Raw genomic sequence first — 13,267 nt, 5'->3', positions numbered from 1 at the left:
TATGGATTTAATATTTGGTTGTTAGTGGGAAGGGTGTTGCATGACTATACACTTACATGGATGTTGCTTGGTTTTCATTATTTTGAAATTTAACTTTGTTTAACCTTATGGTTTTCAAACAGTTGAATGATACCTTGTGTTTTCGAAAAAAGGTTTTAATTGTTTAGTCTATTTTAAACGAAAATTTTAGTTTGAAATTTTGGACATTAAAAAAATGTTAAAGACAAATCATCTCAGTGGTGGAAATGACAGTAAGGTAGTGTTTGTTTTTTGTCTGCAGATCTGCGTGACCTCTTCTGTCTGCGCCGCGCAGACATTAGCCTTCGCAGACTGTTTGTTTTTTTGAAGACTGCAGACCTAAAAATGTCTGCGTGCCCTCTTCTTGGAGCAGATGTGGACTAGAGTCTTCTAACATCTTCAGACATATTCTAGCCTAAAAAACATATATATCTTTATTTTTTAAAGTTTTTTTTAATTTATATTTTTTCCAACTTTATTAATGATAAACAATTTGAAAAAAAAAATACAAAACTTAAAAAAAAACGTTCAACGATACAAACATGATATTTTTGATAAATTTATAAATAAAGATTTATTACAATAATAGTCGTTGAAGTTGTTTGTATAAATATGAAAAAAAATCATAATATATTATTATATATTTTTTGCCAAATTTTGTAAAACAATATTTAATACAATATTGTCAATTTCTCGAAAAAAAATATTTATGGTACGTTTTTAATGAATTTAATTGAAAAAAATCGAAGTTTATTTCCATCCATTTATGTATCATATTCTTTGATCACTAATTATAATGTTTAGTTATAACTTTGCAACCAAAGTTGTTGGTTTTTATCAAATATATACGTTCATTCATACCATTTTTATTTTTATTTTTTATACAATAATACATAAAAGTTGATCTAGTTTCGTTAATTATTTATAACAAAGTCATAAAAATATTAAAAAATCACTTTGAAGTTTCAAAAAAATCAGTTTATTTAGATTTCAGTTTATTTTAATAGTCCGCAGATGTTAAAAAACAAACAACCTTCTTTTTTCAGACTGCAGACGTTTGGTCCACCTCTTCTACAAAAATCAAACATCATGTATATCAAGGCACCCTATCTAATCTAAATAAGTGAAAGCTCGAACCTTTAAAGAAGGATTAGAGGTTAAGAACAATCATTGACCAAGGTTAAGCTTTAAGAACTTCAAACATGATTTGCAGCTTAAAGATGAGGCAATTGTAGGCTAGTAAAAGATTTACTTAGGGGGTGTTTGGATTAGCTTTTTAGCTTATTGCTTATAGCTTATTTGTGGTGGGAATAAGCAATAAGCAATAAGCATGAGGAGGGATGCTTATTAAAATTAGCTTATTTAGCTTAATAAGTTGAATTTTATCCAAACACTCAAATTAGCTTATTGTGGGAATAAGCAATTAGCACCTCTTTTTTTCCTATCCAAACACCCCTTAGTTGGTTCACAACATAAGTGATGTGAGGCCGAATGATTATAAGATACATTAAACGACCTATAAGACAACGATTAATGTTTTTTTTTGGGGGGGAAATGGATTTGAAGAATAAACTGAAGTTTGATTGTATCAACTATGGAATCATCAATTTCAACCCATGAATCCATTGGGAATTGAGCATTCAGTGATTTAATAAGATGTATAAAAGCTTATTAAGATGTTTAGAAGTCCATTAATAGTTTATTAAGTGATTAGAATTTTGGTTTATGATGTTAAAATCCATTAAGAGGTTATAGACTATTGTTGATGTTATGATGTTTACCTGAGCTTCCATATAGCTCTTATGTTGTCTAAATGTCTTAACCGTTAAGTAACAAGTAATACATAAATTAATTAAGACTAAAATAATGTTTTAGAACTTATTTATATCATAATTGGTTATTGGTGGAATTTGGTAAAGTTTGAAAGCAGTATAATAAAAGTATAATATCTAAAGGAGTAGAAAAAGGTCACAATTCTATACTTATTGGGCTAAACTCGGATGAGTTCACATCCAAGGCATGTAAATCCAAAAATATTGTAATCTAATTTTGGCTTAATAGGATGATCCTTGGTTGCTTCTATAGCATCTACATTTCTACATTTATTGGGCTAAAATCGGGTGAGTTCACACCCAAGGCATGTAAATCTAGGAACCGAACTTGGTTGACAATAGGAACCGAACCAGACCGCTAGTTCTACCGATTCCGGTTCCTACCGGTTCTTGCCGGGTCTTCAATGTTAGAACCGATCCTCAAGAAATAGCAACATATTTTGAGAAATATTGCGGTTACGGTTTCGGACTTTCGGTTTTTGCCGATTCTATCGGTTCCGGTTCCCGGTTCCAAAAATCTACAAGAATATTGTCCCGATCTCGGTTCAATCGGTTCTATCCGGTTCCGGAACCAGTACCGAAAATATGTCCCGATCTCGGTCCAATCGGTTCTATCCGGTTCCGATACCGGTTCTATTTTCGGTACCGGTTCCGGCTGGTTCCCTTGTCCAAATGTTCATCCCTAATCTACATAGATTAAATAAGAGCATTTAAGACCTAAAATGAATTAAACAACATCTAAGGATATTTATTTTGTAATCATTAATTATGACCAATAGGTGGGAATTAAGAACTAAGATATCTTGGAAGAAAGTGGAATAAGATATCTTAGAAGAATGTGGAATAACATACAAGGTTATTGAGATCAGTACTACCTACTACATGACATATATACAAAATTAGAGATGATTTCATGACATATATTCCATAAGGTTATTAAGATCATTACTATCTACTACGTGACATATATACAAAACTAGAGATGATTTCATGACATAAATTTATTTAATTGCGATTCAATTGTGTAATGTGTTATATTATATATGTACCTTTATGTGCATTCATAAAAATGAGTTATCTAAAAGCATATGGACTAAGCCAAAGGACATGTGGTCAAATCAAAATAGACATTGAAGTCTCTCTTAAATATCGGGTTAAGTAAGAATCAAGGTACATCCTGAGATTTTAGGAAAATTGGTTATAACTTATAAGATCATTGTATATAAAGTTTAGTTGATCATAACACAAAACATCAATTTCCACCATCACTTTCTCTCTGAACACTCATAAGCACAGTTACACATATTATACAATTGACTTTCTAATTAATATAAGTTCTAAGTCAGTGTGACATTAGTCACCTCCTCATGTTTTATGTTGGAGATTCCAAAGGATTAAGGGCTTTCCTTGTATATTATTATGGTCTTGCACTCATTTTTTCTTATTATTTGTCATTTGCTCCATTTCTATATTTACGGATGTTTATTCAACTGTTATACTTTATTTTTTTCAATTACAACATCAAGATACTCTATGGTATCTTGACCTTTTGTGAATATCTTAAGACTTATAACTTCATTCAATGGATTTGCAACTTTAACATTATTTGTGTCTCAATTTCTAAGTATACACATACTTATATCTTGGGCTAAACCAACATTTTTAGTTCATATTTCTTTATGACGATTCTTAACGCTACTGTCTTATTCCCAAGATCTTGGACAAACACATTTCAAGATGTTAAGCAATTTACAATTAACCTTTCTCTTAAAACATCATACCACACTTACTAATTGGATTACTAAATTATAAACCAATTTTTGACAAAAATATGTCCAACAAGTCTGTGGCAAAAGAGAACCAAAGAGAACGAAGAGAACTAAAACGTGTGAGAAAGGACCGAGGGGTGAATGTGGATTGACGATAGAAGCATAATGCATTGCATGTTATGGTTGTGAAATTTTTTATGATTATTTTCAATCAAAGAGATTTAAAAAGAAATGGGTGCATAGTTATTTTTTGTCCAAAATCCAATAAAGAGTTTTATGCTTTAGGACGTTTTATGATTAAATTAAAGATATGTTTAAGATTTAAGATGTTTTAAAGATTAAAGGGTCAAAAAATTAAACTAGAAAAAGGGTATTTATACTTTAAACGTGTTAAGAGTATTTTTACTTAAGAGTTCTAAAGATTTAAGATGTTTTATGATTAAAAGAAGTTTGAAGATTTAAAAATATTTTTAAGATATGTGGTGTTATAAAAGCATGATTGTTTTAAAGATTTATGATGTTTGAAAGAGTACAATTGTGTTGAAGGCAAGAGAGATTTCAAATACTAAAGACTAATAATTTCAAATACTAAAGACTACAGTTGTGCTAATCCTTTTGACTTTAATGATGTAAAATCTCGATATTACTTATTAGATATTTCTAATGCCAAATTCATATTTGACATGTATTTAGTTTTGTGGTTGAAGATTTTATATTAAGTGGTTTGCTTAGCTTTTGTAATGATACGATTATTGTTAACCCTCAAAGTTTTGAATTTATGAATTTTTTTGAAATCAAAGCCTTTGGGACCATTTTTCACAAAATGATGTTTTCTTAATTATTAAAAGAATTTCAAATGAATATATATTTTGATAAATTAATGAGGGGTGTTTCATAATCTCTACTAGGATGCGGTGGAAACTGATCGAAAGGAAGGTCTGGTGAAATATAATATAGTTGATACGACATGGGTATTGTTGTGTATAAGATGGGTATTGTTGTGTATAAGAATATGATTAAAATTATTTTATATGAAATATAAAATACAAGTGTATACTAACTTAGTGATGTCTTTTTCTGTTCTCAAATATTTATCGAATAACCCAACATTTTATTTAAAAATGTAGCAAATTAAAAGTTACAATTTCCATAATAGGAAACAAACTACACCGGCTTTTTAGCCACTAAAATCCACAAAACATACAAATTGCAAACAAGAAATAAAACCTCAAATTTTGTTGTATCAAAGTTCAAACACTTACCCCCAAAGAACACTAGTCGTCCATCCTAGCTCTAAAATTTTTAAATATATATATAATACCAAAGGTCTCAATCGGGGTTGACTTTCCAGCAATTAAGGTTGACTTTTTGTAACTCGAATAACCTAATATGGTAGAATTCTCCATGGAACAGCCTTGCGATATTCTGCCCAGACCTCTTTGTATTTGTGTGCACATCTGGATTCGTCTCTTCTCTCTCGCCAGATCAGCAGAATCAGAAGATAAATTGGATAAAAATATGGAACTGGAGAACTGCAATCACATTGTTCATATTTAAAACATCATAAACTAACTAGTAGTTGACTTTTCAAGTCAAACACAACCCATTCTAAGCATATCATTATATAAGTTCCTTTACGAAAATAAACATTAAAATTAATATTTTTATGTTATCTTGCTATAAGCTCAAAATAATTATCACACATTTTCTTCAAAACTTATGAAATTGTAGGAATTTCAAAATCAAGATGTGATGGGTTTGACCTTAAAAATCAATTTCTTTAATTTTAATTAAGGTAGAAAGTGCGATCGGAGTTTCATTTATTTGTATACCATAACATCCTACTTCAATTTCTTTCTATCATTGATCTTCAATTTTTTTTTATTACTACATTACGCTTTGAAAAAAGTGGCATGATACATGTTTAGTTTTTTTCTTATCATGACATTGTACTTCTGGAAAAACTATCTGGTTATAGCAAATCCAAATATATATATTACAGCATCTTATTTTCATATCTTTCTTAATTATACCAGTGGATATTGTTTTGTATTTTCGATGACATCGCTATAATTTGATATATTTTTCAAAATACAATGATGCAATAGGAAAAACATAAGAGCATCCACAATGATGAGTTCAATGGGAGAGTTGAATGAGGTGACAAGTTTAGTTGTCATTCAATGGATAAAATTCTACCATAATGAGATGCCACCTTGGCATTCAATGGATTTAGAGTTTAATGGTCATTGAACTCTTTAATAGAAAAATGTAAAGTTTTCTAATCTTGAATACACATTATAAATTAGTTTTTGTAACTTTCTATTGAGCTTTGTAGAGTTAAATGGATTGTAGGAAAAAATTGATTGAGTTGTATAAAATATCGAAAAATGATATGACAATCCATTAAACTCTATGAAGCTCAATGCATTGTGGATGCCCTAAGTAGGATTCTGTAGTAAACAAATAAAATAAAGCATTTCAACAAGAAAAGACTTCCAGATTTAAACAAAGTAACCAAAAACTTTATACATACATTTAGAAAGAAGAAACTTTATTGAGCCTTAACAACAGAACCTAACAAATTTAAAAAGGTTTGAATAAGAACCAACCAGGCTCTAATAATAATAATAATAATAATAATAATAATAATAATAATAATAATAATAATAACTAGAAAGGTTACCCCCGCTACGCGGGGGCTAGAAGCTTTCAATGTTTCCGAATTGATAAATATGACAGACATAGAAAGTGCAAGGATGAAAAATCCGGGCTTTGCCCCAGACAAAAAATGTTTCAGTTTTGACTACAAGGACCAAAAGTATGAAAATGGCTAAAGAATTAAAGGGGTAGGAATTAACAACTTTTTAGAAAATGGATCAAAGTTGTCAAACGGTTAACGTTTTGTGACCAAACTTTAAATATTAAAAGGTTCCAAAAAAGTGTAAAAATATTGATTGCAAGGACAAAAAATGTAAAAATGGTTAAAGAATAATGAGCAAAATGATTAAAAGTGATAAAATTCACAAACATAAAAACTTCAGGGACCTGGAATGTAACTTAAGGGAGCAAAAGAGACAAATGATTAAAAGTGACAATATTCACAAACATAAAAAGTTCAGGGACCTGGAATGTAACTTAAGGGACCAAAAGTGACAAAATTTATGCCAAGTTTACTATTCCTTTCTTACACAACTTTAATAAGAATAATAATAATAATAATAACTAAGAACAGTAAGGTTCTAACAAAGAAACCCTAATGATATCAGTATTTTTTTTAAAGGAGTACACAGTAGTCTTGCCTTCCAGCTGTATAAACACCTGGCTCCCACGATATGTTGTGTTTCTTAGAATCATGTGTAAACTCCTTTTGGGTGTCTGAGTTTATTTGACTAATATGGATGAATCTTCTGATTTAAATCCAATGATTTTCAGACCTTTCAATAAAGAAATGCTATGTGGAAGATGACTTATACGTGTTCCTTCTACATTCAATACTTTTAAACATTTTAAATCTCCTAGTGTCTCAGGCAACTTCTCAAGTTGATCACAGTTGCAAAGGTCTAACTTGCTGAGATGTTTCAACTTGCAGATGCTACTCGGAACATCTCTTATCTTGCAATAGGCTAGATTTAGTTTCTCCAAAGATTCTAATAGGCCAAGATCCCCAGGTAATTTCTCAAGAACTTTACACCTTGCAAGAAGTAGAGTTTTCAGATGTTTTAACATACAAATGCTATTAGGGAGATGTTTGACACATGTACCACCTAAATTTAGCCATTCTAAGCTTTCTAAATGGACAATATCCTCGGATAATTCCTCTATCACACAATTTACAAGGTTAAGGCGTTTTAGACTTGTTAAACAAAACATGCTCTCTGGCAGAGTCTTGAGACTTTCACACCAACTGAGATCTAAAGAAACAAGTTTTTGAAGATTTCCAATTGACGACGGCAGTTCTTCGATTTTGCTCCCTGAAAATTTAAGCTCCAGCAAACTGTAGTTGGTGGAGTGCTCACTTAGAATATCTGGGAACTCTGTTAGATATAAATAACTTAGATCAAGAACCTGAAGTGACTCAAGGTGTTTGATAAATGAAAGAGACTTGAATCCCCAACATCTATTTAAGTCTAAGTAGACAAGCTTTCTTAGACATCCAAACGGCACATGAAGTTCTACCAAACAACAACAATATTCAAGATTTAACGTCTCGAGATTTGGAAATAAGCCACAATCAAGGGTCATCAAATCTGAATAACTGAGGTCAAGGAATCTGAGGTTGTTAAGAACCTATAAAAAAGATGAATACAGCAAATAATAAGTAACCAATAGATGTATAGTGGTAAAATGGATCATGAAAATGAACCAAACAACCGTTCTACCTTTGCTTCTCCATCTCCCCATAGTTGTTTAATTCTGCTGTAAGACATTTCAAGTGCAACCAGATTATTTGCTTGAAATGATTCAGGTAAACAGCAACGAGGGTAAAATTGCCAATTTAGATATCGTAGTGCATTTGGGAATTCTCGGCCAACTTCATACAAAGTATCGTTCTCGCAGACAACACGAAGAAATCTAAGTTTCTTCATGTTTCCAAAACAGATGTTCTCCTTCCCATGCCATGAAAATGTGTTAATTGTTAAAGCTCTTGTTGCTTCAGGAACCTGTAAACCAACCACAAAATTTGGGTCAAAAGTAATGAGAGCGTGTTATTTTTCTTCACCTTGTAAATAAAATTCATTCTTACCAAGTCATGAGCTAATACATCTTCAATCTCTTTTTGAATCCACAATCGGCTATGTCTAATAGGCTCATCAGGATGCGAACGACGAACAATATTCCTGCCCATTTCTTCTATATGATCATGCATGCTTAACACCTTATCACGAGAAATAGTTATGAGAGATTTTTGCTCAAGAACTCTTAATCCATTCTTAGCATGAAATCCACAACTTTCAAGTGCTCTAATTGCATCATCTATCATCCACCCTTTTAGAGACAAATTGCTTCCTCATTTGATAACAGACTGACATCATGAACTGAATTCACTCGGTGTGCTATAAGCACTTGCTCATCTCTTGTTGTAATAATAACTCTACTTCCTGGTTTAAACCAATTAATCCCACCAGCTAATGCGTCCAATTGGTCTAAATGATCCACATCATCTAAAACAAGTAAAACCTTTTTGCCACACAACATCTTTTTCATTATGCTTTTCCCTTCATGAACACTCCTTAAGGTGATTGTTTTATCATTTAACAAGTTGCAAAGTATTTGTTCTTGCAACAATCGCAACCCGAACAATGATGTTTTTGAAACTTCCCTAACATTCTCAACAAAACATTTGCCTTCGAATTGAAAGCTTATTTTGTCAAAAATAGCTCTAGCCAAAGTCGTCTTCCCACCGCCTCCAATCCCCTTGATACCTATCATACGAACATCTTTAACACCTGTTTCCAAAGATGACATAACATCCTTTATCCGGCTCTCCATGCCTATTAAATTTTCATCCACATTTGAACTAATGAAACGTAGCTCGACAGAAATCTTCTCAACAATTTTATTGACGACTTTAGCTTCATGCCTGCAGAATAAACAAGATTCAATGCACATAGACTAGAAAGAAACGAAACCAAAATATTGCAGAAAAATGATGATAAAAAATTACCCATCAGCAGTGTTCCTTAGATCCCACCCAACCAGATTTGCTGCTTCTTCCAGAGCTTCTCTCCACTTCCAGATCTTTTCCTTGTTTTTATGTCTGGCAAAAGCTTCTGCAACTGAGCCTAGTTGTTTACGGATTTCAGAGGGGTCCACATCATAGAATACAGGGTAAGCAATCTGCAAGGTCGCCTTCTGGCACTCCATAATCTTCACAAGCTCATCCAAGCACCAAGAGGAAGATGCATAGTTCTTAGAGAATACAATGATGTAGAATTTTGACTCTTCAATAGATTTTAAGAGCTCATCGTTGATCCTTTTTCCTTCCTCGAGTCGCTCATCATCCTTGTAAGTAAGAATTCCTTGTCGTTGAAGAGCAAAATAAAGATGATCAACAAATTTCTTACGTGTGTCTTCGCCTCTAAAGCTCAGGAACACATCATACTTATAGCTCTTCTGAATGGATAATGTTGAACAAGTCGCCATTCAGGGTATCCTATAAAATCAAATCTTTGTTAAAAAAAAGTCTAAGAGATTGAAAAAGAGCAACAACTAATAATTAGCAACTAACAACTGACAATTAGTAAATCCCAATTAACAATTAACAAACCCTTAAAAAAAATTACTACTAAAAATTAATAGTTCGGAGCATTAATCATGAAATATTTAGCAATAAAAACAGTACTAATTTGAGTAAATTTGGACTGGAAGAAATTGTATTCTTATACCTAAAGAATGACAAATAGCACTATAGCAGCATAAGAAGAGAAGCTGAGAGCAACTGAGAAGGAGAGAGGGGCGGTGGCAAAAGCGGGCGATGGGCTGAGAAAGAAAAACCGATAACAGCTGAGGAAGAGATACTTTAAGCAGAGGCCGCAGTGGACGGTGGCGACAGCTGGGACAGAGAGACAGGATCGGATGCGAGATAAAAGAGGAGTGTTGAGGGAAGGAGAAAGTAAAAGAGTTTTTGTTTCCCAACGGTGGTCATCCTTTTCTGATTTTCTCCACAGGTCCTTGCTAATAATAGTTATTAACAAAACGACCGAATGTCCTACGGATGCCACAAAATGATAAAGACAAAAACAAGGTTTTAAAATTCTCGATATGGTTCTACCATAACGTGTGATGACTTCAGAGTTATATGCCTTTAAATTTTACCAAAATGTAATAAGACTACCGTGTATATCTTATTGATAATTTTTTAAAAAGTCAACCAATAATTAATTGTTTATAATCAGTTTTTCCGAAAAACAATGTAATTTCAGCCAATAAAAATATTTAAAAAATTAATTAAGGTGTCCATATTGCAATATGTGGTGTCTTTTTAGCCAACCTTTAAAAAAAGTCTTAGTACTATATATTTTTTAGAAATTTTTTGTTTATATTGCCATTAAACCCTAAAAAATTATTTGGGCTACCATAAATTTATTTTTTTAGGTTTTTTCCAAATGGTAAATCATATACAAACTGTTCTATGAAGTCGTCCAAATTTATTAAGCCCAATTTTCAAGTGTCTACATAAAAAAAATTTAATTTAACAATTAACACAAATTTTAGCCCAATACACAATAAAAATCGGAAATAAGAAATTGATAGACACCGACTCGCGACTTCGCTTCTCCCCTACGACGCGTGTTCTCGCTGTTGCTGCCCTTCCTTCTTCTGTCGGCAATTGGTCATCGACGGTGGGTGTTTTCCGGCGAAATCCCATAGTGGTCGGTGGTGGGTGATTATTTATCAAAGTGGTGCTACAGTGAAGCAAATAAATAGAAATTTGTGATTATTTTTTGGTTACTTGAAATTCAATTTCTTGTCATTGTGTTGGAAAAAATAGAAATTACCAATTATTATTGTTAAATTATGGACTTAGGTTAATAATTAGTGATTATTTGTTCTGAAAGAGGTGAACTTTAAAATGTAACTTTGTTATGGAAGTTTAACTTTATATCCAATGAATTTACGGTTTTTTTTCTTATTGTATATTATACAAATTTTTTTCGAGGATACCCCTTTACTAAAACTCTGGCTCCGCCACTGCATAACTCGTTTATGTGTATAAAAATAAATAATAGTTGAAAATACATATAAAAATATTAATTATATATAAAATTGTCGCCTTAAGTCACGTTTTACAAACGATATGGTTCGCCAATTCTCTGAAAAGTTTGAGGCTTGACATTGTCGTTTTACGTTATTTAGAACATTTAACAAAACTGAAAAAATGGTCCAAGTGGTTTCTCATTTTATGTGACTAATGTCTAAACCTTTGAAAAGTTGTATATTTGGTCATTTTGAGCATGTTTTGTTGTGGTTTTGGTCCCTCTTCCGTTAATTTTAACAACTTGGATGTTAACTTTTTTAAAATAACTATTTTACCCTCGGTGACCATTTCTGCAACCAAACTACAAGGAGCGTTTCTTCTTTTTAATTTTATTGAATTATTATATATTAATAAATGTTATTTTTTATAAATACTATTTATTATTGATAAATATTGTATAATTAGATTATTAATTTCTTTTAATTAAATTTTTTTAATTTCTTTGTTATCGAGTATTTTAAATGGATTATTATATATGAATAAATATTATTTTTAATATTTAATATTCATATATTAATAAATATTATTATACTTGATTATTAATTTATTTCAATTAATTTTCTTTATTGGATTATTATATATTAATAAATATTATTTTCAATTTATAACATTTATATCCTAATAAATATAACATTGTCATATTATTAATTTTTTTAGTTAACTTTTTTAACTCTTTTTTGTGGATTAATTCTTTTTTATTCGAATATTATTTTTAATTTATTAATTTTTATATAATAAATATTATTTTGTTGGATTATTAGTTTATTAGTTTATTTTGAAGATACTATTAACTCTTTTTAATTTGATTAGTTCCACCATAAAGTCGTCAGAATATGCAAAAGTGTTGTCTCTCATCATCGAAAATTATCGGGATCACCACAAAACATGTTCATCGGAGGTCGGATAAACTTCATCATCTTTTTTCAACCAATGATGACGGTAGTCACCTACAATAACACCACTACTATGACCCGATCACCACCACCACTTTTAATGTTTATAGGAGTTTGTTGCGCATTGTATGGGATATGGAGGATTCGATCAGATTGTGAAGAGGTTGTCATAGGTGGCTACCGGGGATGTTGGGTGGAAAAAGTTAGTAGGGTTTACGCCGGACCCCCAATAAAGGTTTTTGGCAATGAACTCGATGATTTTCGTTGATGAGCAAGTGACGTCGTTTTTGTGTATTCCGACAACTTTGTGGTGGAACTAATAAAATTAAAAAAAAAAAATAATAGTATACATTAAAAATAAACTAATAAACTAATAATCCAACAAAATAATATTTATTATATAAAAAATAAGAAATTAAAAACAATATTTCAACAAAAAAAGAAATAATCCAATTAACAAAAAGAAACTTATCATTTAAATTTATTAGGATATAAATATTATAAATTAAAAATAATATATATATATATATATATATATGATAATCCAATAAAAAGAATTACACCAATAAACATAACTAACTAAAATAAATTAATAATCCAATATAATAATATTTATTAATATATAGATATTATCTATTAAAAACAATATTTATTCATATATAATAATCCAATTAAAATATCCGATAACAAAGAAATTTTAAAAAATTAATTAAAAGAAATTAATAATCTAATTAAACAATATTTATTAATATATAAATAGTATATATTAAAAATAACATTTATTAATATATAATAATTCAATAAAAATAAAAAGAATATATGTAGAAATGGTCCTTGTAGTTTAGCTGCAGAAATGGTCCCTAGAGGTACAATAGTCATTTTAAAAAAGTTAACAAACATGTTGTTAAAGTTAAACGGAAGACGGAACAAAACCACAACAAAATTTGTTGAAAAGGACCAAATCTACAACTTTTCAAAGGTTTGAACCTTAAC

General features: G+C 30.6%; 1 pseudogene across 1 annotated transcript; it reads right to left on the bottom strand.

Annotated features, from left to right (window-relative positions):
* Positions 1-6,675: 6,675 nt before the first annotated feature.
* Positions 6,676-10,291, bottom strand: LOC145086168 (disease resistance protein Roq1-like; annotated as a pseudogene). The gene is made up of 5 exons (XR_013700313.1): positions 10,009-10,291; positions 9,288-9,776; positions 8,367-9,203; positions 8,002-8,283; positions 6,676-7,909 (listed from the first exon to the last, which is right to left on the bottom strand). The product of XR_013700313.1 is annotated as a disease resistance protein Roq1-like (transcript).
* Positions 10,292-13,267: the final 2,976 nt, after the last annotated feature.

The sequence above is a fragment of the Lactuca serriola genome, chromosome 2 (assembly GCF_051521515.1).
Source record: "Lactuca serriola cultivar US96UC23 chromosome 2, Lser_US96UC23_V15, whole genome shotgun sequence".
NCBI classification, from domain to species: Eukaryota; Viridiplantae; Streptophyta; class Magnoliopsida; order Asterales; family Asteraceae; genus Lactuca; species Lactuca serriola.
The sequence above is the reverse complement of the archived record's forward strand: the minus strand, read 5'-3'. Positions and strand labels throughout refer to the sequence as shown.